The sequence below is a fragment of the Protopterus annectens genome, chromosome 1.part2 (assembly GCF_019279795.1).
Source record: "Protopterus annectens isolate FY-2018-M chromosome 1.part2, PAN1.0, whole genome shotgun sequence".
NCBI classification, from domain to species: domain Eukaryota; kingdom Metazoa; phylum Chordata; order Ceratodontiformes; family Protopteridae; genus Protopterus; species Protopterus annectens.
In genome coordinates this window covers 677317054-677330153 of record NC_056727.1, presented here as the reverse complement: position 1 = coordinate 677330153, position 13100 = coordinate 677317054, and the positions used below count along the sequence as shown (strand labels likewise).

Genomic DNA, 13100 nt, shown 5'->3' with positions numbered 1-13100 from the left:
GCGATTCAGTCGGACAACATGTCTGTTGTCTGGTACATCAACAAGCAGGGAGGAACCAGGTCTTACCCTCTTTGTCGAGAAGCCATGAGAGTGTGTGAATGGGCATTCTCCACCAACCGCTTTCTCATAGCAACGCATATTCCGGGTCGGTCCAACATCCTTCCGGGCAAACTCAGTCGCACCATTCTCACCCCTTACGAGTGGTCTCTCAATACTCAGGTAGCGGAATGCATCTTCGCACGGTGGGGAACTCCTTGTTGCGATCTTTTTGCGTCTCCCTCAAACACCAAGTGCGACAGTTTTTTCGCTCTAATACCTCCTCCCGGAGGTACCCCAAGAGACGCTCTGGTGCATGCTTGGCCACCCGGTCTCCTTTATGCTTACCCCCCCTTGCCTCTGATGCTCCAAGTTCTTCAGAAAGCCTCTCGGTTGGGGTGCAGAATGATTCTCATTGCCCCATTTTGGCCTCGACAGATCTGGTTCCCTTTCCTAAGGTCTCACTCAGTGAATCCTCCTTGGATTCTAGATCCCATTCCGGATCTGATATCTCACCCATCCCATCTATCAATCCCGAATCTGGACAACCTGAAGCTGACTGCTTGGCTGCTCCAGTTCCACTCCTGATCAGGACTCCCGGTATTTCGTCCCCAGTTAAGGCCATCCTGGTGGCGGCTCATAAGCCATCCACCAGGAAAGTTTACCGCAGCAAGTGGAAACTTCTTCTTGTGGGCGGAGCGGCAAGGTCTAAACCCCTTCACAGTTCCCCTTCCTCTGGTGCTTGACTTCTTAACCACTCTTTTTAATGATGGTGCCAGCAGTTCCACGGTCAAAGTACAACTTGCGGCAATTTCTCATTATCATATTGGTCACGACTCCAGTCCTCTGATGTCTGCCAAATTGTGTAAGATTTTCCTGAAAGGTACTTTTCTTCTCAGGCCCCCTGTGAAGCAAGTAGTTCTTCCTTGGGACCTTTCTTTAGTCCTTCAGGCCTTGACCACTCCCCCCTTCGAACCGGCGATGATGATAGATCTGAAATTTTTATCTTTCAAGATGGCCTTTTTAGTAGCCATTACCTCGGCCAAGAGAGTTTCAGAACTTCAAGCATTATCGGCCAAGCCTCCTTACTTGGTCTTTCATCCGGACCGTGTATACCTCAGGACCAACCCGTCCTTTCTTCCTAAGGCAGCTTCTGAAGCAAATATTAATCAATCCATTAACCTACCTGTTTTCTTTCCGAAATACCAAAACAAGGGTGAATACAAGCTTCATTCATTAGATGTTCACAGGCAACTTAGATTTTATCTAAACAGAACAGCTGGTCATAGGCAATCCGACCAGTTGTTTATTTCCTTTGCTAAATTTAATTTGGGCAAGCCAATCTCTAAAGTCTCCTTATCATGCTGGATTTCGCAGTGCATCTTATTGGCTTATCAAGCTTCTGGAAGGCCCACACCGGAGGGAGTACATGCCCATTCAACCCGGTCAGTCTCTACCTCGGCGGCCTTTAAGGCTAGGATTCCTCTGGATGATATTTGTTCAGCAGCCACTTGGGCTTCATCTCATACCTTTATTTCCCACTACAAGTTGGATATTACATCTAGGGGTAGAGCATCCTTTGGCTCCGCGGTGCTCCGGAATATCCTTCCATGATGGCCGCCCAAGATTCAGGTAGCTGGGGACTCTGTCCCACAGGTTGCAGACAAATGAATCTCCTACTTCAGATTTAGAAGTTATGTACTTACCATAACGTTCCATCTGAGTAGGTGTATTCATTTGTCTGCAACCATCCCGCCCTCCTATCCCCCTGGCCTTTTCAGTTTCCTGCATATTATGTGTTACCCTTTTTAGGGTTTTCATGCTGTTGGCAAACTCGATCTGAGGTCATGTAGGGAGAGCAGGGCATTATGGGTGAGGGGAGGAGCTGAGAGCTCGGATCCATAGCTGGAAAACCATGCCGGTTCGGATCAGATATCGGATCCATAACCCACAGGTTGCAGACAAATGAATACACCTACACAGATGGAACGTTATGGTAAGTACATAACTTCTAATTTCTTTAAAAGAAAGAATTTTACAGCACTATAGGGACATTAGAAATGTAAAAGACACTAATGCACCAGCACAACATGTTTCTAAGGAAGGAAGTGAACATACTTTTAAATTCTTATTATTTAGAAATTATAGAAGAGGGAATAAGAGGGGAAAATATAATAAATAAGACATAGGCGGCTGAACAAAATGAATATTATATTTTAATGCTGATAAACCACCTGGTTTAAATGGTATGTTATCCCTGACACCATTTTTAAAAGCATGACCATTGAAATACTATATATTTTAGAACAATATATTTTTTTAGATTCCAATGTATGATGTATTCATGAATATATTAGATAAGCGTTTTTTTATTTTAACATTTGTATGTAATCCATTCATGGATTGTATATAACTACATTTTGTCAGCCATGAGTGGTGTCGAAAGTGTTTTATAGGAACAATGAAAATACAAAGGATTTGATTGGATGTGAAGTGTTTTAAATTACTTGTAGCTTAATACTGTTTTAGTCTGATGAAGTGATTTGAATATCGCAAAAGCGCTTACTTGGTGTATATTTAACATTCAGTAGAGTGCTCCTTGCTAGCTGTGTTGGTCCGGAATTTTTATTATTTTTACGTTATTTATGAGTATTTATCGCTGCACCTTTATCCAGGTCTTGAGTTCTTATTTTATTGTAATGCTTCTGGAAAACTTTTCCACCCTTTCCACTGATGTCAAGGATCATTTTGACACTTCAAAAGGGCTCTCCAAGGATCATGGTTTTGATTCCCTTCTGGCTTAGGCAACAGTGGTTCACCCTTCTTTTGGAAATGGCCAAGTACAGTTTACCACAAGCTTCCTCACTAACTGGACCTACTTGCACCGGACATGGAATGATTGATGCATCCGGTTTGAAACAATGTCAACTAACTGAATGGATGATATAATTTTAATACCTTTTCAGCACCTATTTTCTGAGGATGTCAAGCAGTTGTTAAAGGAGGCAAAATAACCTGTTACTAGAAAATCGTATATTAACAAATGGAAAACATTTCCATGTTGGTACCAAGATAAGAACCGGGATGCTTTTAAGGCTATTTTTTCTTCGGTTCTGCAATATTTTTGAGTTATTATCATGTGTCTTTTCTTACTCCATCAAGGTTCATTTGTTGGCCATTTTGGCATGTCTGCCCATGGATCCTCCCCTTTCAATGCATTCCTGTGTTGAAATGTTTTTGAAAGGGGCGTTACATAGAAAACAGGTGACTCTTCCTTGGGATCTACTCTGTTTCAATAAAATTAAATCTTGTTTCACTTGAACCAGTTCATCCAGCTGATTTGGAGGTTCTTACAATGGAAAACCATTTTCCTTTTTGCTGCGATTCCTGCAGGAAGAGTCTCCGAGTTGCAGACTCTTTATATTGGGTCAAGCTTATGTCATTTCCACAAAGATATGGCTTGGCTTCCTTAATAACTAATCCTTCATTTATGCCTAAAATGGTATGCGAGTTTACTTTGAGCCAAGCTATCCATCTCTGTGTCATCTATCTAGAGCATAAATTGAGGGGAGAAGGATATTCCATACTCTGGGTGTCCACAGATAACTTGGATATTATGTTGACAGAACTAAATCCTTCAGAAATTCTGATCAGTTATTCATTTCTTATAAATTTAAGAAAAAAAGGACAAACTGGGTCAAAACAGGTAATTTCCAAATGGTTGTGTCATGCTTTTACTTTTTTGTTATACCCACCACATTAGGGCAGTTCCAGGCAGGGTCAGGGTGTGTACCACCAATGTTTTGGCATCATCTGTGGCATTTTGAAAGAGTAGATTCTAGACATTTTCTAGAACAGCAGCTTGGTCATCTGTGCATAGTTTTGCAAAGTGCTACAAACTAGATTACTTCTCTGGGTCTAGAGCAGGCGGTTTGCTATGACCATTTTCTTGGGATTCCTTGACTCTCATCATTCCTCCCCCAATTCAGTATAAGCTATAATGGTCTACCCATATGGCTATGGCTGCTATGGGAGTGATCAAATAAACATAATACAGTTGTGTAAGTAAACGTAGCATAATAGTAGATGTTCAAAATTATCGCTGCTGTAGTAGACCCTCCCCCTCCATCCTCCTTACGTTTGCAAGTTTTTATTGCCAAGGTGAACTTCTATTTTTAGTTTCCTAGTACTGAGCTTGGCATGGAAAGCCCTGAAGGGGCTCAGCTCAAGCTTATTAATGGTTTGGGTGCATGGAAAGTGTCCTGAGCTTTTAGAAGCAGGCTGGTAGTTGTATCCCTGGCAGGATATATAACCTATAAAGCTAAGACTCTTGCAGCAGTAATCATTCAGACATCTACTGTTATGGTAAGTTTACTTAGACAATACTTTCTTTACTAAACAACCAAGAAACCTGTTGGTTTTAGTTTCAAAGGTCTGTCAGAAAGAGTTATGTATCTGTTCAGGTTTCCATAGATGTATAACAGGAGTGGCTAGCATACAGCTCTTTTGTGATATCACAAAATAAAAGCAAGTATAACATTTTTACAATATGTCTAAACAGTATTGGTCTACAAAACTGTGCATGTTAGATAGCAGTTTTGAGTAACACAATTGTGGGCTTTAATTTTGTGTATAAGAATACATTTGTTTTTTATGGGCTACACAGCTTTACAGTACTGTCAATTTAACATGTAATTTATAGCTAGCATTTATAGCTGTTTTACCAAATAAATATTTGTATATCAGCTGTCTTCACATTTACCCACCATACGTTAGTTACTTTTTCTAATGCACACTGTTTGCGTATCCTGCCCCACCATGCCAACCAATATCATTCTCCAATTTTGCATTACAAATGTAAATATGAAAATGTCATTCTTAACTTTGCAAGCACTGCATAATAACTTTAGCCCTGTACATCCTGTGCTGACCATTTTACTCTCCATCCTAAGCAAATTACTTCAGCTTTTGGATGCTAACTTGACTTAGTTTACATTTAGGTATGTATCCATACCAGGAGTTAAAAAATTAGACTTTGGACGCACTGATGTAAATACCTGTCTCAGGAATTTAGGGGACTCTCCAATTAAGGCAACTACACTCTTACAGAATACTCAGGATATTTGCTTTCCTGATGACTATATTCCTGTAGTAATCAATGAATCCTACACTTAAGACCTCTGTGATGATACTCTTTTCATAGGATGGAGAAGTTAACTTTACCTCTCTTTGAACATGCAGATGGAGCAGATTTAATGCACCTCTTGTAGAAGGCATTCTTTCTTGTTACTTGAGACAGAAGGATTTTGAATTTACAAGCTCTCCTGTGAATCAACTTACTTGGTATTACATAGTGAAGTGGCAGCACTGAAAAATAATGAATTTTTAATCCCAAGACTAGTTTTTGCAGCACCTCTCAGTCAATCCATTTGACTGGAAGCTTCCTTTGGGAACTGTCAAAATGATGAAGAGCAACTTTCGGATCTGTTGATGTTCATAGCTTAAACAGCTACTGTACATTGTTGTGCAAAATCATTACTCAACTTGTGGCTCTTTTCATTTGAAAAATGAAACAACACAGACCAACTCTTTCTAAATGGCTGGACCCCTATATTTCCTTTTGCTATAACAAATACAGAAACTTCTGAGAGGTGCAGCAGAAGTTCATTTCATGTGGGTGCCATCCATACAAGCAACATATTTCAGTAATGTTTCTGCAAAAGATATTTTAGAATCTGTCACACAGTCTGCCTGTACCCTCACAAAACACTTTACATTACGTGAACAATCGAGAAGCAGATACTGACAGATTCTGATATAATTGTGCTTCAGTAGACCTTGTAAGTTTCCTCTTCCAATGGTTATCTATTTATTTATTTACATAACATTTGTTTACCGGGAAAGTCCGACTTGAGACAATGCCAATTTTCAGCAGAGGCTTGGGGAGAAATGTTTCAGACACATGTTTTTGTAACATGGGAGGAAATTAGAGAACCTGGAGAAAGCACAAACGCAGGGAGGACATGCAGACTCCACACAGAAGGCACACAGAAGGCAGTCCAGCCGAGAATCGAACCGGAGAACCTCTTGCTGTGAGGCAACAGCACTACCATTGCACCAGTGTGCCGTCCACATTCCCATGTTTCCATTGGCAAGGCTCCACATGAGGGAGTTCCAGTGGTACCCAAGGTCCATATGGACGCAGCACTCTCACCCCCTTGAGTACAAAATCCTCTTTATACCTTGTCTCAGGAAAGAGATTCTCTGGTGGTTGTATCAAGTGATCTCCAACCTCAGGACTCCCTTTACATGCTCCCTTGCCAGTACAGGAGATGTACACAGATGCCTCAGATCTGAGATGGGAAGCAGCCATGGGTTCCATAAGAGTCCTGGGCACTTGGTCAAGCTCCATAAAATAGGAACATATCAATATCAGAGAGATGAGGGCAATTCTTCTGGCCCTGAAAGCTTTCCAACACACACTGAAGCAAGGCCTCCTAAAATTGTTCACAGTCAACAGTACAGTTCTGTGGTATGTGAACAAGTAGGGGAAGCGAAATTCTATTTGCTATGCATGGCAATACTTTTTAGTAATTTACCCAGTTGCTATGATTTACTATTGGAAGGTTCTTTGTGTGTAAGAATACTTGCTGTACCAGTACATCTTTAAAGAGTGGTCACTGTAACAGTAGTTACCAACACACATTTACAGCTTCTGTTGTTTTAGTCATGTTTAGTTATTTTAAGGGAATAGCCTCTTAGAAATCCTTATGAGGCTTAAAGAACTGAATACACCTTCCAGCAATGTTATATGCAGCCTTGAACACCAAATGTTCAAATGCATAGTTGTGCAAATCCAGTAGTAGTCTTCATAGGTAACCCTGCCCCTAACTCTACAACTTCCCTACCAAAAACCTTTTCTTTGACACTGTTTCTATGCAGACAAATTATGGCTTAATATTCCTAGGTATTTTTGTAAAGATTGCCAAGGAATTTATTTTCTGTTTGCAATCTATTGTATTTTTGGTATGCATGTGTTTCATTCATGTGAATGTTCAAAATGTTTTTGTTGGTGTTTTTTATTCTCTATTTATGCATTTTGATTATTCATACCAAAACCGTTGTGTAATTGTGTGTGTATCTACATCTATCTATATCTGTCGATTTCTGTGTGTGCACGTGGATATATATATATATATATATATATATATATATATATATTTATTTATATGTGTGTGTGTATGAGACAGAGAGACACGTATCCTAATGGGGAAAGGGTAAATTCACTCTCCCCTTTGTACTGTGATCTCATAAACACAGAAGCCATGGATACACAAAACTTAGACTATAGTCTCTTAAATTGGTTAAAGCAACTTTCAATATTTCAAACATTCACCCAAATGAACTATAGCCATATATATATATATATATATATATATCTATATATCTATATATATAAAGGTGTGTAATCACAGAAATGTTGCCCATAATATCCAACCCATTGCATCACGTGAAAAGGAGAAAGACACACACGAATATATACAAATCTATACACACAAATATATATAGAAAGTGAGTGTCTATAGGAATGCAAAAGCATTGAAATAAAGTTGATCAAAACCTGTATTTTCAAATAACTTACTGAAAATCCCAAACAGCAGACACATGAAAGATTGTAAAATGAAAATAATTTCCTTTTGCAAACCATGAAACAAAACTACCACTACATTCATAATGAATTTGTCGGAATAATGCTAGTTTTATGGAAAGGGTTTTTCTAAGAAAAGGTAAGGTGTAGGGTTGACGTTTGTGCAGGGATAGGGCATTAGCATGCATTAGTAAGGACTCTTGCACCACTGTTCTAAAGTGCGGTAAACCTAGCCTTACCACTTACCTTTGAAGACACACACACACACACATACAAACACTCTGCACTAAATCTGTTCCCTTACCAAGCCCTTACTCTAATCCTACCCTACAGACACGTGCACGTTTACATTTCATTCATATGTACACATTCACACACACACACACACACACACACACACACACACACACACACACACACACACACATACACACACACACAATATACCATAAACTGCCTGCAGCATGTACACACAACACTAAATTTATTCCTTAACTTAGCCCTTACTTTTATCTTAACCCACAGATACTTGCACACTTTTGCCCTCTTGATGCCAAAAGCTTTCTTAGATAAGTGCTAGCCTAGCTGCCCTTGTGGGTCATTTCAAGCCTAGCCAGTTTCCCTTTTTTTTGCTCTTATTGACCTATCTCATTTGATTAAAGGTTGGCCTTACCCATCCTGTGGTTGATCATTATATATTACCCCTAATAAGAGTAAGTGGGTTCTTAATATAGATAATTTGAGGGGACCCAGAATTGGGATAAAGCATTTAGGAACTGCCTGTGTCCATTAGTAGTACAGGGGCAGTCCTCGGGTAAATTTTCTGTTTTCCATCCATAGATACAAATTCTACTTGAATATGGACAAGGATGACCTTCGTTTTATGTGGATGAAGAGTCTGTTCCAGAGCATATCCAAAACTTTGGTCATTAGAATCAACCACAGACACTTACCTTCCCCAGTTGAATTAACTACTTGCAGTATTACATACACTTGTCCAACCCCCCGCAACAACATTTCCACTCATTGCACTCTGTTGTATAAAGTCACCTGAGTGACTGTGATTGTGTGTGTGTGTGTGTGTGTGTGTGTGTAGACAGAACTGTTTCACATGATTGAAACCCAAATGGTTGAACCCATTTGACTGAAAGCTCATTTGATAGAAAACCTTCTCAACAAATATACCACCCTTATATGTGCTAACTCCATGGTAACACAATCAAGGAGAAAACACACACACACAACATGAATTAGTATTGAAGAGAGAAACACAATCTTCTACAAATTTGGGAATACAGCATGATGCTGACCATTGTAATACACACATACTCTGCTAGACTCACTTACCTAATAACTTCTATGATAAGAAAATTTCTAGAGACTTCTACAGTTTTCTATGAAATGAGTTTTCAGTCAAATTAATTTGCACTTGGATAGGTTCAACCATTTGGGTTTCAATCAAATGGGGGCTATTGTCCAATTAGCCTGACGAGTCTGATATCCAAAGCTATGGAATGCATCATCATGGACCTAATAAACAAGGATATAGGGAATCTCCAAATTCTGGATCCCACACAGTTTGGTTTTGTGAAGGGTAGATCATGCCTGCTCAACCTGATTGACTTCTTTGAGTCAGTCACCAGAGCTTTGGATGAAGGCAGGGTGGTTCATACAGCCTATCTTGATCTGACCAAGGCCTTTGATACCATTCCCCACTCAGGAATCATAGAAAAACTCACTAAGCTAGGCATCAACCCCTATATCACTAGGTGGATTGCAAACTGGCTCACAGATGGAACCCACAGTGTGAAAGTAGCTGACTCCAAGTCAGACTGTCGACCAGTCACAAGTGGAGTCCCACAGGGTTCAGTCCTGTGTCCTCTCCTGTTGGGTATCTACTTCTCTGAAGTTCAAGCCAACATGAAGGGTCTCTGGCTGACAAAGTTTGCAGACAATTGCAAGTTGGGAGCTATTATTAACACCTCAAGTGATGTTGACATCCTACAAAAAGGCCTCACTGAGACCAATGACTGGTGTCAGAACCATGACCTTAAGCTCAATGTAAAAAAAATGTCTCATCATCCTCTTTGGGAAAAACCCGGTTCCCATGAATTACCACCTCGATGGTAGCCCACTAAACACAAAAGGTGTTGTAAGAGATCTGGGAACACAGGTTGACAACCTCTCTTTTGACCACCACATTGCCACTGTGGTCAGAAAGTCCTTCTGTGTGGCACATCTCATTACTAAGGGTTTTGCATCCAGGAAGAAAGAGGTCATTGTCTCCCTCTACTCTTCCTCATTAGGCCAATCATTGAGTACAATTCCCCATTGGGCATGTACCTCACTAGACACCTGCAACAACTGGAGAGGCCACAAAAGTACCTCAAAAAGAGGATCCTAGGCCAAATTGTCCTATATGGACAGACTCAAAAAAACTCCAACTATTCTCGGTCTTATATTGCTTACTTAGAGGCAATTTCTGATTGACTTACAAAGCCATGTCTGACCCAGCTCTGTTAGAAATGCTACATCTAAAGAAATCCCAATCCCTCCACACCACACACTCCAGAGACCTCAACCTCATTACCATAATCAACAGAACAAGCTGAAAGGACAGGTTTGTAACCCAGAGACTGCCCGTGCTATTGAATAGACTTCCCATACATGTCAAACCGAGCACCTCACTGGTCCTCTTCAAGAGAAATCATGATGAGTGGATGGGAAATAGAAAATTCACCCCAGGGTCACTCCAGTGTCTCTACTTGATAGAGGCACCGGGAACTAAGGTCGGGTAGCACGTTGCCAGGGTAATCCTATGGGCTAGGCTTGTAAAGGCTCCAGGGCCATTAGCCTAGTACACACCTATGAACCTGTGACATAGACCCATAGATATGCATATATATGACATAAAGACTTATGATCAGGGCACTGATTATTACGTGTTGGAGACATGGATGCAAAGTAATTCATCTCGTGAGCATATCTAAAGAGGTGAATCTTGGCATCCATGTCAAGAACACAATGTTAGGTTATGATCAGTGATACAGTCATTCTTTGAAGTCCATGTAATGCTAGTTACAGTAAAATAGAAAAAAAATGCTTTGCCGGCATTCAAAGCTGTAAAGCACTTAGTGTTTGCAGTCAGAAAGGCAATGTATGCAGTCCGTTATGTTTGCGCTATATTTTCATACCTCTCAACTGTCCAGATTTTCACAGAACATCTGGGTTATTGCTTCATATTTTTGGTTTGTTCCTTATAAAATCAGTGTTTTTTGGACAAATTACTGAGGACTGAAGTCACTAAATAATCTTTCAATGTTGGTATCCTTCAGAAAATGCAGGCGAACACGCATCCTGTTGTTCCAGCTACTTTCTAAGTTTATTGGAAGAAGAGAGACCTTTTTCTTGGTGAGCAGCAGGTGAAATGAATCTTTTTGTTCTGGCACTGTCATTTTCAGGTCAGTACAGGCAGATTTTCACTGCCTAGTGAGAGGCCTAACCTTAACTTTAGCATGGGGTGTTTAACATTTGTTAAGGTCACATCACATGCCACTTTAGAGTTTAAATGGTTTGTCTGTTTCCAAATATCATAGCCTAATCACCATGTGCCATGCACTACAATTGTATAAGTAATAGTAACTAATTAATATTATAAGTACTTGTAATAGTTCTGCTAGACAGAGAAAGATTGGTAAGTGTTTTTTTATTTCTTGATCTGATTTTAAATTCATTAACAGTCTGTATCTGCTTTAGCTAAATACGTTTAGTCTATATTAATGATTCAGTGCATAGTTGCACTGCATTGCTGCTGCTTAAATGGTCTAACTGTTAAGCCCTGGTGAGTGTATGTCAGGGTAGTTCAGGACTTGGCTTTCCATTTGGGTAGTTCCAGGCCATTCAGCTCAGGCCCATGTGTCAGAATTCCAAAGTCCTAGTAGACAAAGACAGGCAAGTGTTTTCATTTCTTGATCTGATTTTAAATTAATTTTAACAGCCTATGTCTGCTTTAGCTAAGGTCTTTAAGCCTATATTAGTGATTCCAGTACAAAGTTACACTGCATTTTTGCTGTTTGAGGTCTAACTGTTGTCAAGCCTTAGTTTCATTCTTTTGTGCTGAGTGTGTATCAGGCTATTAGAGTCAGCATGGAGATGAGGGTCTAATAGTTTTTTCTGCCCCACCTACCCTGCTTTTATGATTTTCTTAAACCCAATGCAGCTGTTGTTTCCTGCCTCTTATTATTATTTGACAACATAAGTCTCTCCCTTTCCCCATTTATTGGCTGTTGACACTAAGCACGAGTATCATTTTGCAAAGTCTCTCCCCTTAAACTACTCACCAGACTAAAATAACCTCTTAATATTGAGTGTACTGATCCTGGTTGCACTGATTTTAGTATTAAATTAGTGTTATTTTATTGCTATAATTAGTTTACTGGTTCTTGCTGGTGGCAGAAAGTTTCCAGGCTACTTGTTTTATATTGAAATTCAAATATTCTAGCATGTCCATCCAAACATTCATTCTAAAACCAAACTGCAAGCACTTGGTTACCCCTTCCCCCAGAGTCATTCCTGTTGGTGTCATGGACCAGCACTTCCCCACAACTTCTCTAGCCAGCCTGATTGAAATGGTATCTTGATACAATGTAAGAATTGTCTCATGCTGTCTGATGATCATCTATTACTCAAAACCAGCATAACACTGTGTGAGATCTACATATATATATATATATATATATATATATATATATATATATATTTTTGTTTTTAAGTCAAAAATATCACGCACAGTAAATTCAAACACCATACTTTGTAAGCAATACACCACGGATCAGACTTCTCCAAAGCCATTGCAATACACATAATCCATCATATGCTTAAGTTATAAAGATTAACTTGCCTAAACCTCTACCTAGTTGGAATTAACAGGGAGTCTGTTTATTTCACATACACATCTTAATATAAGATACTCCCCTTTCCACCCTCTACTCCCTGCTATGAAAACTTAACCTAAGGGATGTGGTTTCTACTGTATATAATGTATATAATGTATATAGTTTTTTAAAGCTTTGTTTTTGTTTCTCACTCCTGTTTGTAGTTTTTTTTTGTTAAATCTTTCTTTTCTTGTAACTGTTATATCAATGGATGCTAAATGTACTTTTGTTTTTCTTTTATTTTGAGTGTATATAAAAAAAACTCAATAAGAAGTTTTTGGAAAATAAAGACCTCCAAAATACAACACCGGTACAAAGCACACTCAGCATATTACACCTAATTCCTCACATAGCACAAGGAGTCACAAATTCACAGATGCTGTGCCTGTAAGGCAGGCATTGACCTGACCAAACATTCTTGTTATAGGTGACTCAATTGTAAGATGTACAGATGTGCCTCTTACAAGGCTGAGCAAGGAAAG

General features: G+C 39.5%; 1 protein-coding gene across 1 annotated transcript in view; it reads left to right on the top strand.

The window, feature by feature from the left end:
* AKT3 (AKT serine/threonine kinase 3) overlaps window positions 1–13100 on the top strand; it is a 2413182-nt gene that overhangs the window by 1350616 nt on the left and 1049466 nt on the right. The window lies entirely within an intron of this gene.